This window comes from Pollicipes pollicipes, unplaced genomic scaffold (assembly GCF_011947565.3).
Source record: "Pollicipes pollicipes isolate AB1234 unplaced genomic scaffold, Ppol_2.1 Scaffold_6052;HRSCAF=7182_pilon_pilon_pilon, whole genome shotgun sequence".
Lineage (NCBI taxonomy): Eukaryota > Metazoa > Arthropoda > Thecostraca > Pollicipedomorpha > Pollicipedidae > Pollicipes > Pollicipes pollicipes.
Window position 1 is genome coordinate 9,595,803 of NW_023596805.1, and position 16,668 is coordinate 9,612,470.

The 16,668-nt window shown below is 48.2% G+C and overlaps 1 long non-coding RNA gene across 1 annotated transcript; it reads left to right on the top strand.

The window, feature by feature from the left end:
- Positions 1-14,276: 14,276 nt before the first annotated feature.
- LOC119104906 (uncharacterized) lies at positions 14,277-16,239 on the top strand. The gene is made up of 3 exons (XR_005095011.1): positions 14,277-14,305; positions 15,379-15,437; positions 16,029-16,239. It is a non-coding gene; the product is annotated as an uncharacterized LOC119104906 (long non-coding RNA).
- Positions 16,240-16,668: the final 429 nt, after the last annotated feature.

Here is a 16,668-nt window from a genome sequence, read left to right on the forward strand (position 1 = left end):
ATTGGGTGACCGCCACCGCAGATCGTGGGCGTGATTCAATAGGTGATGTGGCGACCAACGCCACATAATTTTGTGTCTGCAGCAGCGGGAAAGCAGTGACACAGCCGGGATGGGGAAGTGTTGGAACTAATCCGCTGTGTTGGTTGCGGGCAGTGGCGGATCCAGGAGGGTGGGCACGACAGCATGCCCCTCCGTTGAACCAAGGGGGCACCGAAATCTCGTGGTGAAGAGGCACAGCAATCCTCGTTCCGGGTCCATATCATCTTTATTTCTCAACGCGCACCAAGGTTCATGGCCACCACAAACGACCCCAAATATGCACACTCAACATAAAAAGTTTAAGAAAATTACCTCTCGAAATAAGAAAATTACCTCTCGAAAAAGGGGCTAAATCTAGTCAAGCATTCCAACGGAAGATATCTTACCGATTGAAAAATGAGGATTTGAAAATGAAGTGGCCGAAATGCGGGGACTTCTTTGAAGGGGGGGGATGGGGGGGGTGCACCAAGTTCCAAAGGGCACCACAGTGAAGCGTGCCCCTCCCTTGACACACTCCTGGATCCGCCTCTGGACTGTGGATCTGACAGCTGAATATATTGCAAACACGCTGAATCTATTTCGCGCATGCATACGTTGTACATGGGCATCGAATTCTCACCATGACTGGAGGCCAGAGTCGACGTCACCAAAAAGGGCAAGGACGAAACACTTGCCGGATTCCGTATAATATATATATATATATATATATATATATATATATATATATATATATAGGCTTAGATATAATCTATATCATAAGCGTATAGAAGAAAGCGAAACCTGATGACCAGTTTGTCAATCACTGATCTATGTCAGTCAGCGTTTCGATACAATGAAGATCATCATCAGGACATATTTCACAATGGAACAATGTGTAACAAACTCTTCGCGTCACACTTGGCGTGTATTGTCTCAGCCTCCGCGATCCCGACTCTCTCGTCTCGCGCCCCGTCCTCCACCGCCGCCGGCCATGGTCACCCAGGCGCTCGCGCCGTCCCCCGTAATTAATTTTCCCTCCCTCCCCTCGACGCATGGCGGCGTCGCTACCGACGCGGCGGCGATGGCCAAAGTCGGCCAGCCCCACCCGTCCCTCCCAACAGCTGGCCGCTGTCACAAATATAAAGTACTTTGCGCTACCCTAAACTACGGCTGCACAGCACCTCTAGAATTCTAGCGCGCAGGGTTACATGTGACAAACATCGCCGGGCTATGTCACCCATATCGGTCGTAGTGAGTAAGTTAATAATGGTCATGATGAGCACGATTCAATACGAGAACAACACTTCTCTGCACGCAGCCATGTCAGCTTCAAAACATGAAAATCAGGTGACGAAGGATCTTCAAGACCCCGTTTGAAAGATAAGCTTATAATTTTAGAGGATATGCAGACCCCGTGGTATTAAATGACAGCTTCTTTTAGAAAGATGAAGTGATTCTAAAACCCTGAGATGGAAAGAATTGCCGCATCGCCCTTATAACATTATCGATCTCAGGATTTTATTACCGTTTTATATTCAACAAAAGAAGCCATTATCCCACATCCATGGGATCTCCGTATTTGCTGCAAATTATAACGTAGTCTTTTCATGCGAAGTCCAAGAGATCTTTCTTTCGTGGCGCGATTTTATTTTTTCACGCCGACCTGTTTGCGTGCAGACAGGTGTTTTGCTCGTGTTGCGTTGTGTTAGCCATGGTCATTAATGAGCCTGGCATGTCCGGCATTCACCGCACAAGTAAGTGATTCACGTACATCGCATAGGTGTGATGTCACCTAACGATGTTTGTTAACTGTAGACTTGTTCAATTGTGCAGCAATGTGCCCTGATCATGAAACTTAATTGCATGCCGTTGTGCGCGCACCAGTTGCGCCGTAATTCAAGGGCTCGCCCATAATTTCTACATGGTCATCCAGATTCCAACGGTCTCCTCTTACAACAACCTGACAGATATCCGAAGTGCTGTATAAACTATGCAGTGCCAACGTGACGACTACGCCAATTTTCGAATGTTCTTACAAAAATGGGATCCATGGATAAACCCTTGTGCACGCTACAGGTATTGAGGTGAAGGCCTCCGCCTGAGGTTTAATATTTAGTTTGCAGTGAATACCGCTGAGTTAAGCCGTTCAACCACGGCTGTAATGCGCCGTGAAATCCCAGTTCCACTACCAACAAGAAATGACAGACAAAGTCAAATGCTTTTTATAGCTCAATGAGTCAGATCAGCGCTACCAGGCCGACATCCGTGGCTTGAATAGGCTACTTGAGATGCTCAGGATTGCTGTTTCGGTCAAGTGACTCCTACGAAGCACGTGGCAGCTCGATATATCAGGGCACGTCATGTTAAATGCGTCATTAGCTGCGTAAACACCAGCTTTTCTTCTAGCTAAGACACTACAGGAATAAGCCAGATTGGTCTGAAGGTTCCTGATTTGGCCAGATTTGAAAATCGACTCCGCAAGTGATATCTCACACTTCCATGGCTGTATCCTAGAGGCAAAACTGCTCTTCATAATGTGCAGCTGCGCTGGTGCCAGAACAAGTAAGCAGACCTGGGCAATATAAAGTCATCATATTTCTAAGGCGACAATGGGTTGCCAACATTTATGTTCATCAAGCAAAGCACCCGGCGCACGCCCGTGTAACAGCATATATATATATATATATATATATATATATATATATATATATATATATATATATATGCGTGTATGTGTGTGCGTGTGTGTGCGGTTCTGTTTTATCTCTCAGACTAATGACACGTAATAGCCACGTACGTATGTGGGGTGTCAGCTGATGTCAAATACAACAGTGTCGCGTACCCAACGGAGTCGCCGTCAGTAGCAATGCAGCAGGCGTCTCCCTCGATGTCAGATTACGAATTCGTGGACTTGATCTGCCAGCTCATCTGGAAGCCCTCTTGGCGATGGTCCCTTGCCACCGGCGATCCTACGGATAACGCGGTGTGGGCTTCCGGGCCTCGTCGTTGCGGTGCGTCATTGAATATCCCCGCGGCGGTCGCATCGGCTCCCGACGATTCAGCTGTCTGTGCACCGCATTACATGGCGTTGCATCGCGTTACGTCGTATTGCGTTACATTGCATCGCATTACATTGCGTTACATCGCGTTACATCGCATCGCGTTACATCGCGTTACAGCACGTTACATCGCATCGCATTACATCGCGTTACAACGCGTTACATCGCATTATGTTACATCGCGTTACATGGCATCGCGTTACATCGCGCTACATCGCATCGCGTTGCATCACGTTACATCGCGTTACATCGCGTTATATCACGCTACATCGCATCGCGTTACATCGCGTTACATCGCATCGCGCTGCATCACGTTACATCGCATTACGTTCCATCACGTTTCATCGCATTACGTTACATCGCGTTGCACCGCATCGCGTTACATCGCATTAAATGGCATCGCGTTACATCGTGTCACATTGTTTAATCTGCACATCGCATGACGACGGTACACGTTGTGCCATGAGGTCCTTTATCACGTTGGACACAGAGATAACAGTCGACACGTTAAACTGAGCATCCTGCTATGGGCGTGTATGCCAAGCAGCGACTTCAAGATGGTCAGGAACGCTTCCCACCGACATCAGAGGAAAAAAGCGCCAGCATAGCGCCCCGATCGACACTGGCCATGTTCTGTAGCAGCATATCAGGGCTAATTGGGTGGTAGCTGTGTGTACTTCATTAATTGGGGAAATTTAAAAAAGCTAAAAAGGAGATTTACTCTGGATTTGACCTACTCTCCTCTCAACGTTGCGGGCAGGAGGACCAAAACGGAAACAAATATACAGGAAACAACTGGGCAAGGAACAACAACCCTGCTTCACTACGTTTCTCGCTCTGTTTCGGCGGAAGGTGCTGGCATGGAGCATCATTATTATCTTGTTTGGAATTGACGATCAAATCCAAGTTTCCGTTATTGACATACAGGGTCGATGCTACATGGCTTTATATGTTTGTGCACGTGCACAGCTTCGGGAATGAAAAGAGCTTGTAGATGTACGCAACTGTCTGAGGCCGCCACAGAAACCCGGACTGCAGGACGGAGAACGGGCTGAAAAGCAGCACTCGCGTCCAGTACGTTCGACACAGCTACTGCTGTTTTGGTGCTGGTCGTTGTCGGCGTACTATCGCGTCGGCCTAGCCGGCTGCTACCAATCGTCAGGTTTTGTAACTGTTCCAATGAATGTTGTAAAACTTCACTTACTTTTTATGCCATCGGCGTGCAAATTTAAAGGGCTCTTTCGAACTTACACGACTCGTAGATTCGTCAAGTTTTGGTGTGTCAGTATGTAACCTGTTTGTTCCAGCGATGATCAGCCGATAGCACGCCGCGGCAGAATGGCGCAGATCATTGCTGGCTGTGGAAGTTGAGAAAACATTGCTGAATAATGCCATACGACAGCGCAAGACCAAAGTCCATGTCAAAGTCATGAACTTTGTAATTGAAAACCATGTGACATGTAGCCAAAACGGCATATACTCAAGTAAGTGTGGAAGGAACGCGTGGCTCTTAAAAGGCGACTAGCTCAGTCGGTTGTACTGAGCTGTAGAGCACATTGAAAATGTTTAGTTTCTGTGTTTCTTTTTCGTGTGAAACATCTAGTAGACTTTTTCAAAAAATGACATACTTTGAGTTCCCACTTAAAAAGCCCTGCCTGCACTAGTCTCCAGAAGGTTAGGGGCCTAAATTACCGCTGTGGGGGGGGGGGCAGATATTGGGGGTTGGTGGGCGACCAAAAGGGATGAAAATCGACACCTGTGACGCCGGATACGTAATATGAGCGTAGTCAAGGGTCACAGTTTGGCCCAAGCCCTCATGCTGGCCTAAATACGCTGAATGAAATCACAATGGGCTTGAACTTTTCCTTCCAACACCAGAGATGGCTTCTGAAAGAAAGTTGGAAAAGCGCGCGACGATTTCTCACTGAGCTGCATCTTTTAAGCATTTAAAATCATCCCAGAAAATTTCAACCACCATGCGTTGGTGTTTGTTGTGCCATTAATATTGTGTAAGGGCGTAGTTTCGCAAAATGAGCTGATGGAGGTAGGGCTGAGTAGTAAAAATGGGGCAACCTTCAACCAAAACCCGCCAATAAACGCGTTTCACCCTGGATTTAGCCAAATCTCGTCTCAAAGTCAGGGGAAAGGTTGGAGCCGAAGTTGGGGGAGGACGACTAGGTTGAAACCCAAGTTGGGGGAGAGGGACAAGGTTGGATTCCCCACTAAATAGGAAACACACTCCTGTCATTGATTTTCTGAGCAAGACCTATCGCAGCAAGGCCAAGCAATACCCTGCGGTTAAAGGGAATGTTCCAAATTTGAAGACATTGAGGTAGGCATTACATATGATGAGAAAAGCGTACTTGTAACTAATCGTAAGCTTTCAAGGTTTAAAAACGAGGCTAAGTAGCAACGTTTCAAAGTTTGCAAAAATGCGCCCCATTACGTCACTGTTTGGTGGCGTTTTTTGTCTTACATTGCTTTTGCACATGCATTGCTTTTGCGAATGTACCAGCGGCCTTGCTGTTTTGACCATAAGCAGAAAACGGCCTGTAGTATGGCCGCGATCGCATGACGTTTCTATGACGTCATTAATGCCGAGGCAACTTTGAAATAGGCTCCCAACAAACCTCTTCGCACTTTTTGCAGGCGTGTAACTCTGGAACCAGAGCGTTTGGGGTCTTAAAAAGGACATGACTGTGAACTGCATCAAAAGCTCCTCAAGATGGCTATTTCAGTTCAAAACGCCATACAAATGTGGAACATTCCCTTTAATATAATTTGCACGTCCATGACATGAGTGATACGAAACTTTCTACAGTGGTTAGACACCAGCTTCAAAATGCCAAGCAAACCGCTTTCTGATAGCGATGTAATCTTAAGTGGATAAAATAACGCAAAAACACAAATAAAAGTGCTCAAAATTCAGCCACTTCACCACCTCACTGTCTAAGCCACACAAGCGCGAGTCCCCACCCCTCACCAGTACTTATAATGCCTCACTCGGCGTCCGCTCCGCGCAAGTTAAGCGCCACGATCTGCAGTCGAGAACCCCCCCCCCCCCCTCCGGCTGCCCGGGCATCTGGGGCACCTTCTGGTGAGTACGTCACCACAACATCCGCCGCCAGCGTTGCGACGCGCCAGCCGGGCCTCAGCAGTTCGTGATGAGTCACGCGACAGGCCGGACGTAGTGTGCGGAGTAGCCCGGGCGCAGGACTGTCCCAGCACACGCTCTTTGGAGCAGGCTAGCTTCCGTGACGAGCGACGGTCGTAGAATTCTGGTTCGCAAGGGAACCCCGTCGGAAACAGCTCTGAGAAGCTGCAGTTGCAGCAGACTGGTGCGCTTCGTTTAACCCGAGCAGACTGGTACACTTCGTTTAGTTAGGCTAGACTGGTGCGCTTCGTTTAGCTCGAGCAGACTGGTGCGCTTCGTTTAGTTAGGCCAGACTGGTGCGCTTTGTTTAGCTCTGCGCACCGTGTTACATGCCTGGTGACCTCACCTGCACACTGGGTTGTTTAGGGGCCCTGCACATTAGGTATTTTAGTGTAGTGCCCTACGCTCTTGGCAGGGCCATCTGATACCTTGCTCGGATACACTCGATCTTTCAGGGGCCCTCTACATTGGGTCTTGGGGACGTCCTATTTGAATGGGGGCCCTACGTACTTGTCTGGGGTCCCCTCTGTTAACCTCTTCGGTCAAAATGGACTGTTCGCGACCCCTGCACATTGAGTCTTGGCGTTTGAATTTAGGGCCCTGCACTCATATCGGGGCCCTCTGATAACCTGCTCGGGTACGCTCCATCTTTCGGGGTCCCTCCGCACCGAGTTTTAGGCACTTTTGATTTCAATTGGGGGCCCTACGCTCTACGCTCTTGTCGCGGCCCCTTCTGATAAGCTGGTCGGGTACATTCCATTGTTAGGGGACCTCTACGTCGTGTCTTGGGTACTTACCATTTGAATGACGATTGCCATTATGATTCGAACTTATGACGATTGTTCACATTGAGGTAATGGAAGGGTGGTGTGCCAGTCAGGGCCACCCAGTACGAACGGTGGGCCCTCCGACCCAATTCCAGCATGGGTCTGTTAAGCTGAACTGGGGTCAATGTGCCATTTATTGGACCATCTCAAGTCAGCTGAGGGCGCCGCCGCGCCCGGACGCGAGCGCCGCTCGCTCATCTCTGGGCCTTACACTCCTGTCGGGGCCATCGGATAGCCCGCTTGGGTACACTCCATCTTAGGGGGCCCCCCACACTGGGTCGGGCCCGAAGGGCCCGAAAGGCCGATGCGTGTCGTATCCTGTATGTAGTGACTTTGAGCTCTAAAAGGGGTAAAGGGTCCGCATGCTCCTGGATTTCAGCCGAGCGGATTTTATCCAAAAATGATCGCCGAAAATGGCATTGTCTGTTTTTATAATGACAGCTTGCAGATGTTCATTATATCTCAAACCAATAAGGCGCAAGGACTCCCGACATCAACGATACCCTCCCTTCACAAAGTTTAGACTTGACACGCGCTCTGGTGGGTGTCAAATTAATCCCCGAATATTTGTCCGGAATGATTTCGGAATGGCGCGGCGAAGCCGCGCCGAACTTTGCATAACCGTAGACAACTGAATGGCAGATCGTCTGGCATCAAACATTTAGATGCACCACGCAAGGCCGCTGACCTATGACAGGTCAAAGTTAGGTCACTCTTTCATCAAATACAATTGTAGGAAATCGTTAAACTTGATCCAACAACGGAGTGTTGAACGAAGCCATACATCTATGAGATACTTTCTTAGGATACACAACAACTGAATAAGCAAATTTAATTGATCTAGGGTCATGTATGGAGGTCAGACCAAGGTCGGAACCAACGGGTTTTATTACTCTAGGTCTTGCTGTATGGGGTAGTTTCTGGTGCTCGTTTCACATTTATTGATAACAAAAACCGCTTTTTACAGCTTCCATGTACTTTTTAAAGATGAGAATAAGTCACTGATCTAACATGACCCAGATCAACATTTTGTTTTTAGGAGCATAGCGTAATCTTTGTCGCTTATCCAATTGCAAAACTCAAAGCAGTGTTATATGATTCTGGTCACCAGGACTTTCAAAAGGTCAAACAAGGTCACTGATCTCAAATGAGCATGTGACCTTTTGCTTAGTACAGGTATCTACGTTAGCCATCTAGCATGTATCTACGTTAGTTATCTCGCCACGTTTGGTGCGGGCGGAACTACGCGTGATATAATTATTGGGAGAGAAACCACGGCTGCGTACACAGCTAGACTGTAGACGAGCTGGACGAGCCGTGGAAGCTGTGGATCTCCTGTGAACGAGCCGTAGAATCTGCGGATCTTCTTGGAGCATTTGTGGAAAATATTTGAAGCGGTGTCGGGAGTCGAGTATAAGTATTTGAGGGAGAAGTTGTCCTGCCCCGACGGCGAATACAACCATCCCCTGCATCCTCCCAGCACTGTTTCCGTGCCCGTCACTCGACGGAAACCGCGCTAGTGTCAGTCTTCGGCCACATCCTTGCCGTCACCGGTAGGGAGAGGTCTCACTGCTGTTCCTTGTTGATTTAAGGTAGATGTTATGACGTCACTGATCACCAATCTGCGGATGCACGCTTATGAGACCTGGTTCGCCGCCTGTCTTTGGGGGCACACTCGGGAGTGTGCGCCTGAATGGTGGGTCCGGGCTAGAGCCGCAGTATCAGCCCATGGTTATTCAGCCCGCCATCGCGCCAATTTCTGACCCGCAAGAACCCGCGGGCCTTTGGCTTGGTTACGAGCCAGACGTGGCAAATTTTTGCGGGTCAAAAACATTAACAGGTGAAATAATGTATTTTTGCAAATTCTTAAGTTCTAACATCATCCCAAAACCGGAGTGTTCTGGCAAACATAAAACAATGATGAAACATGTCTCATTTTCACAGAATTCGAAGACCCATGGAAAACATGACACCAGAAAACAGGTTGCACAAATTTTACAACTTAAAGCAAACATCTGACCAAAAAAATCAGAAATTTTCAAAACTATAGCTTGACTTCATTGCGCAGCATTTAGGTGAGCCCTTAGCATAAATGCAGCCACATGCTGCACTTGATTATCTTGAGAGTGGGGTGCGCTCAACCTTTCTTAGTTTACGCAAAAGCCATGTCTCACAAATCAAGATCAACATCCGCGATTCACGAAACGTATGGGCCTTTGAAACAAATGAAGCGAACATGGAGAGTTTTTGTACTCTCGCCTGTTACTCGAGAGATGCTCGGACGCACGGTCTTCGTCATGCGAAACTCAGCGGTGTGTGGTTCAGATGGCCTGTGTGTCCGCATGCTGAGCGCCGGTTTCCCGTATATCAGTGACGTCATCCTTCACATTGGCAGCTCCTGCCTTGTCCATTCAGATACCCTCAGCGTTTGCAAATATTCCTGGTCCATCCCATTTTCAAGGCGGTAGCCCATCTGACCCTGTTACTCGAGATATATCTTTGAACTGGTGAGACCAATGAAACTGTGAGACTTTCGTTGCCCTAGCTTCACTCACTCGTCAATACAACGAGAAATTACTGACGTATCAAGCGCAACAGTTGACGAAACTGAAAAAAGTACTGTCATTGAGGTTGTTTGTCTACGTCTCCGGAAGGTACAGTTTGCGACCACGTCCACAGGTCACTTGCACAACACAGTTTTCCCTTACTGCGATTGTTACTATTTTGAACATATATGTCACGATGGCTTTTGCTCCGTCTGATTTGTTCCTTTTTCCAATGTTGTGTCGGTGTGCAGTTCCGTGTGAAAAAGTCATCTCAGTTTATGACATCAATGAGCCACTCGGTCAAGATGAAAGGTTGAAGTCTGCGGGCTTTCTTAGCTGCAAAAAGAGTCCCTGGAAATTACGATTGCAACTTTTGTCCATATAAGTGTTTCTGCAGCGTGCATCAATATACCGCGGTTTTTGATGGGATTGCTAAATGTTGACGCCACTGCAGGAGCAAATATTCGTAGACAAAACGCTATTGCTATCCTTGCTCTCACATGGCTTTCGCGCAGCGCAATACAAACCGTCAGCGATAGTCATAGGCTTTAGCGTGGATGATGGTAAGAAAAAAAGTGGATTACTTCAAGGTTACCTTCGTGTGGTGTGGTGTGGTTGCACACCACACAATACTTGGTTATTGTGTGGTGTGGTTGCACGACGTATCCACTGAAAGACAGCAAACACCATATAAGAACCTGGCTCTGGTTTTTCAAGAGAGATTTGACATTGTTACAATCGTAACGCGGTCGAATCATGATTAAGTTACATTGCAATAAGCTGATACTTTCTATTACTTGGAACATCCAGTATATTTTACTCTGTCAGTTGAAAGCTATCAATGCTGTCAAATCGAAGCTAAACACATCATCGCTGTTTTTTTAACTGCAAAAATCATACCAATTTTGTTTTTGAGCGTTTTATGTTCGGTGCTATGCAAAACAAACTACGGAAAGGCGCATTTATTCGGACAAGCCGTGTCCTTGCATGTGGTGAAGCATCATGTGACTCGGCTGGTGAAAAGACAGCATGATGCCAGCAGCCAGGCGTTACACACTGAATGCAGCTACATCGCAGAAGCATGATGAAAAGCAGGTGCCAAGATTCAAATGTATCGGTGAGTATTAGAGGAAGATTGACTAGAAAAAGAGAACCTGTTTGAACAGCTGCTGGTCACCCTGGGTCTGCAAGGGATGCCATGTATACATTGTTTGGTATGAACCTATGATTGCCGTCATTACTAGTTTCCGATGCAAAATACATTGTACAAATACAGAGAAGAATTTACAGGCATGACACTGTTGAGACGACAAGCATGTGATATCTTTGACTTGTTATGTCACACTTTCGCAAGCCAGGCTCAGCAGATTTCAGCCAATACAAAATAGCAATGTTTTGAAATGAAAATAAGCCGTGGGCAGCATGGTCGTGGGTAAATTGGGACATTACATCATATTTGTGAGGGCCAAGCGATTTGCATTTTAAATGTCAGTTTAAGAATTCGCCATGATGCTGATTACCTTCACGTTATGACGTGCCTCACAACTTCGTTAATGTTAACTGTAATGCAAGGCAAAAGAAGGATCAGCCTTTGGTGTGATTTGTGTTGTGTTCGGTGAGAAAACACATAACACCGGATGATTCACAGACATTTTAGAACAGCATGAAAACTATCAGCAATGGTGCCGTAACTAGGCGAACAGTGAGAAAGAATTTTGTGATGTTCTCAATCCCTGGTCACGGCAAGGCTGCTCTGTTTTCTGCCCAGGCTTCCATCAGACTGTGGCAAAGCCCACCAACCATCCCGCTCCGCGACTTGCAAGTCTCTGATACATTCTGACAATCAGCGCCTGTGCAGTCTCAAACACGGGAGAGCAGCGACGAGCCGATCAGCAGGCCCAGCAAGCCGCCCACGTCGGCCAGCATGTCGGTGGCCGTGTAGGTGACGAAAGTGTGCATGGTGCGCCGGATCTCCCCCAGCCGCAGCTGCAGCTGGATGGCATCCGTCCCGCTTGACCACATGCTCGGACGGATGTAGTAGCCGAAGCGATCGATCACGCATGGCGTCGGACATGGGCAGGGCACGCTCGCCATGGTGATCGGGTCAAAAATGAACATGTTGTACGCGTCGTTTAAGGTAGGAGTCAGATACCAGGGGGCTTGCGTGGCCTGGCAGCGCGGCTTGGCGTCGTCAAGGCTGTCGTTCTCAAGGCTGCAGTTGAGCCAGTCGAAGTAGCAGCGACGCTCGCAAACGACCTCGTTGTAGTGTGGGTCCTCCTCGCACGGCGCTCGTCGGAGATTCGGTCGCACCTCGCGGTCAATCGTCACGAATAGCTCCTGGCGGGTGGACGTGTTGGTGACCGTGAATGTGGCCTGGTGTCTTAACGGTGGCCCCCAGAAATCTGGGTTGCCATGAATGATGATGTCGTAACTGAAGACAGCGTTGTCTGCCCATGAAGTCTCGAAGTCGGGCTGGCGCCACAGCATGAGGTGACTGACAGAGGTACCGGACGGCGTCAGCGTCGCGCACACGCCGCCATTCACATAGTTGATGCTGCGCTCCCACCTGCCGTAGTACTTGGTAAACGTAGTGGTGCTGGCGTTGGCCAGGTATTCGTCTGTCTCCTTCAAGCCCTCTATCATGTCGACCAGCGGCAGACCGGATGTGAGGAACAGATCAACCAGCGATCGGTTACCGAACAGGCTTCTCCTCTCGTCCTCCGTTCCAAAGTGGACGATTTCCTTGGTGCTGCTGTTCATGTAGCCACTGGGACAGATGGAGATGGCTGGCCGCTGGAATGATGATTCCCAAACTGCCCTTGTTGCTGTCGGTTCGGCGACGAACTTCATGACTTTCCACCAAGTCAGCGTCAGCCAGGCGGCCAACAAGATAAAGGTCACCGAGTACTGCGTCACCTTTGACGGGGTGCAGCAGCGTGGAGGCATGACTAACGTGTCCCTGCCCCCCCCCCCCCCTTGGTCTGCGTCCGGCAGGCTATGAGACCTGGAGGGGTAATGGCGCTTTGTGATACCACGTGGCACACAGCTAGGTCTGCGAGAATGGCCCGAAGTTCGTGAATAATCCACCAAGGTGCGCGAAGAACCCACCACTCTATGCTAATCATACAAAAGCTCACGGTTAGCACCAGTCTGCGTAGAGCGACTTTCGACGGCTCTCCTCTTTCAGCACATAACACCAACGGCCGGCCAATGATGAAGCAGCTGAGAAGGTGTGAGGTGCTCTTTCCACTGGTACCGCCAGACAGAAACTGTCACCAGGCTGCGTGGCGCGTGCCCCGAACGCTCGCTGAAATAGGCGCGCCCAGGCTCGAGGGTGGGAGAGGCTTGATAACGGAGCATGGTCTCACTTCTCAAACCTCGATGGGTTGTTCGATGGAATATTTTTTCGATTTTTTTCTCGCAATCTCGAAGCTTCTCCCAGCAGAGTGCTCAAAAACACACAGACCACTCGAACACACATTGTATGTTCCTACCAATCGTGGCCAACGGTCAATATGATAGCGCATCCTTCATTAGAGAGAAGCTAGAGGATATGCTAGTCTTGACAAAAGGCAGGAAGGAGACTGCGCACTTGCCGCTGGTGTAGCCGCCCCGGGTGCTCCCCGGGATCGGTACCAACAGCTTATGCGTGATCGGGGATTGTAAGGATCTTGAAGGAGCTCTCCTAGGAGGTTGATGGCGGGAAAAAATGAATGAAAGCAAGGTTCTTCAGATTGGTTGCGCGAAATGCTACAACGTTAAGACGTTAAAACAAAATGCGTGTTCAGTTGTTTATAACCATGTAAGAAGAAGCGGATTTCGCATCGCTACCCAACTGGAGGAGAGACATTTATCATACATTACGGCTTTCTAGTGGAGTCCGAAAACCAAGAGACTTATGCGTCAAAATTTTCAGCAAATTTTCTGTCATCATTTTGACATACTTGCAGCACTTCCAAGCCTTATCTCGAGTCAAGTCGTCACCACAAGCGAGGACAAATGGTCTAATGCTCGAAAAGATCTGTCGCCCCATTTTCGCGGAATGGCATATTTTGAGAAAAGGCAGACATTTGAAAGAAATGTCTGCAATTTGAAAGATAAACATCATATTACGAACATCTTTGAATGACAGTGATACACTAAACAGGGCTCAACAACTCTGTCTAGTCTCTGACATTTTTCCAAGCAGTGGTTCAAACAGTGCATTTGATCGTCACTATCGCTCACTCTATCCACCGTAGCAAATGAATAAGCTAGACAAATAGGTGAGAGAATAAATTTCTCATTTGATGTATCATCCGCCGTGTTCCGCAAGTCAGCGCTTGGTTATTGTTTTTCATTCTGCGCGCGAGCGTTTGAGGTACGAAAGTAAGCTAAATACAACTTAAATTCGAAAAGACGGGAGGCCAGTCAACATTGGCCCTCCTGTTTCCAAACTGAAGACACGGCCTCTTGATCCCCCACTCCTATGCCCATGCATTATTGTACCGTCATGCGACGTGTACGTTAGTTTGCACACTCACCCATTTATCCTACAATCAAAGACAAAACAGTATTTAGGGATGTCTTTCGATTGTATAACTTCACCTATTATGGCGCAGCTGAGACAACATTGGTGGCCTATCCGGCATGTGTTTTCCAGCATTCGCACATGGATGTGTGCTCCCGAGCAAGGCCCTCCCCCGAGGTCCTGTTTAGTATGTGCGTGTCTGAATTTAACTGCGCGGTTCATGGCACCTTCATATGTTTGTTTTACTGCATGCATTTAAGCATAGCAAACCTGTGTTATGGATGAGTGTTGATGCCAGTTCATGCCATAGTTCGGTGTCCAAAAACTTATTTCCAAAATGGGACAGGCACCTGGTTTGATTATGGAAAGCGGAAGGCCTGTTTTCGTTTGAATTTGAATGGATACCAACATGCTGAGGCTTGAATGTATATTTACCTACCTGTATGTTGATGTATGCACACAGTTTTGTCTCTAGTTTCTGCTGCATGCTGATATTGCTGTCAGTGTACATATGTCTGTATACTTGGTGGAGCATCCTGATTGCTGTTACCTTTTAATGTTCAGGGCTTATTTATTTAGTGAAATGCAGATATTGAGGTAATGTTTGGTTTGTCTTCTACGCAACAAGTTTACAAACAGTCCACCTGCTGATATAGATGCAACAACAGTGTTGCCAAACATTGAGCTCACATGCCTTGGACTCAAGCCAGTTGTAATCATGCCATATTTTCAGATTTGTTATGTGTGAAAAACATTTGAGGGGTTTTCCCCAAATTAATTTTGCATCAGTATCCCTTGAAACACCAGCTCTCTGACCAAAATAGGTGACAGACTATGCCAAGCTCAGAGTATCCAGATTTACAGCATACATGCACTGAAAATTTTGTGGTGTTGATAGCACACTGGAAATGTTCTTGACATACCATGTGCTCTCCAAGTCTGGTTGGACAGTTCTGACAGGGCACTGGGAGTTGGGACTAGAATATTGTATTATGATGAGACAGCCTAGAGATGAGGATATGATCTAGTTCATTGAACCTTTTTGGCCAGTAAAGGAGGAATTCATATGGTATATCCTTAACATCAATTATAAGTTGGGCAGACAGAGAAGACTTTAGAGCACTTAATTTCTTAGTGCTATATCCAAAAGGATTTTTACAGATTTTGTAAAGGATTGTTTATTATATATTTTTTAAACTGGCTTGTATGTGGAAGTGCTGTATATCACTGCAATGTGTGCAATAATGTTTCTTCCATATTACAGAAATATGGGCAATAAGAGGCAAAAACTGCTCGCTGCAGCCCAAGAAGATCTATCTGCTGGTAAGAAGTCCTTGTACCAGATATTCTTCAATGAAGTCATTCCATAGCTCTTGTGTGCATGCTAAAAATTTCAAAATGGGAAAGATTAAGGTCCTACACTGCTACTTGTGGCAAATTTCAGTGTGTTACTTGTAAAAACAGTGATCAAGCTGCAAGCATGTAAAAGCAAGTGAACATGTTTGCTGTTAAAAATATGGGTTTTGGCGATTGACCAATGCATCTAGCAATTTCATGTTGCTTGAATCAAGAATGTGGTGCCATGTTTATTAAATCTTGTGTTAGCAGGCTTGAACTGTGCCAGAAGTCATATTATTGGATGCAGAAATCATTTTATCCTGGATTATTGAATTTTTGATTAATTATTTGACCTGAATTATTTAGCTTGGATTATTGCAGATTGCTTGGTGCCTGAGCGGAAACCATTTTTGATGGGTGTGTGGAGGTACAATGCAGAATAAAAAATACCTTGAGTGGATTTAAATGTGTTTTGTGTCTCTTTAGCCAAATTGTGTCCCTTTTGACCAAAAAGGCCTCACCAGGAATTCAGGCTGCGCATGTGTGTAACCATTACAAGCTCTCCCCACCTTCCAGGTGTTCTGGAAATCTTGAAAGATGACAGCTTAGGCACCAGCAAGCAGCTCAAGGCAGCTCGCAACATTCTCTTCCACTCGTCATGTCCCGTGTCCGTGTGTCGCGTGGTTGTGGACTGGCTGGTGGCACAATGCGCGTCCAACCCGCTGGCTGCCGCGACGATCGCCGAGATCCTGCCGGCGCCGGGGCTACAGCTGCTGCTGGAGGAGGACTCAGAGCTGCTGACTAGCCTGCTGTCTGCCGCCGTCACCGACGACGTGTCTGCAGACCGGCTGCTGCTCGAGTCGCTTCCCGCCGATCAGCTGGTGGGCCCGGCCGCTGCCGCGGCGGCGCGCGCGCTCAGTTCGCCGGCTGACCGCGGCGCGGCGCCACTGTTCCGCCGGCTGTGCGAGCGGCTGGCGGCGGCGGCGGCTCTGCGACGGCCAGCCGGCCTACGCGACGCCTACCTGGCTGAACTGCTGGTGCCCAGCCTGCGCCTGCAGGCGGCGCAGCCGGCGCTGACGCCCGCGTGCCGCGCCGCCTTTGAGGCGGCCGTGCTGGCCGAGGGCGACGCGGTGGGCGGCCTGCGCACACTAGCGGCCGGCGAGGGTGCCGCCGCGCCGCCGACCGCCCTCCAGCTTCTGCACGCCCTACAGAACCT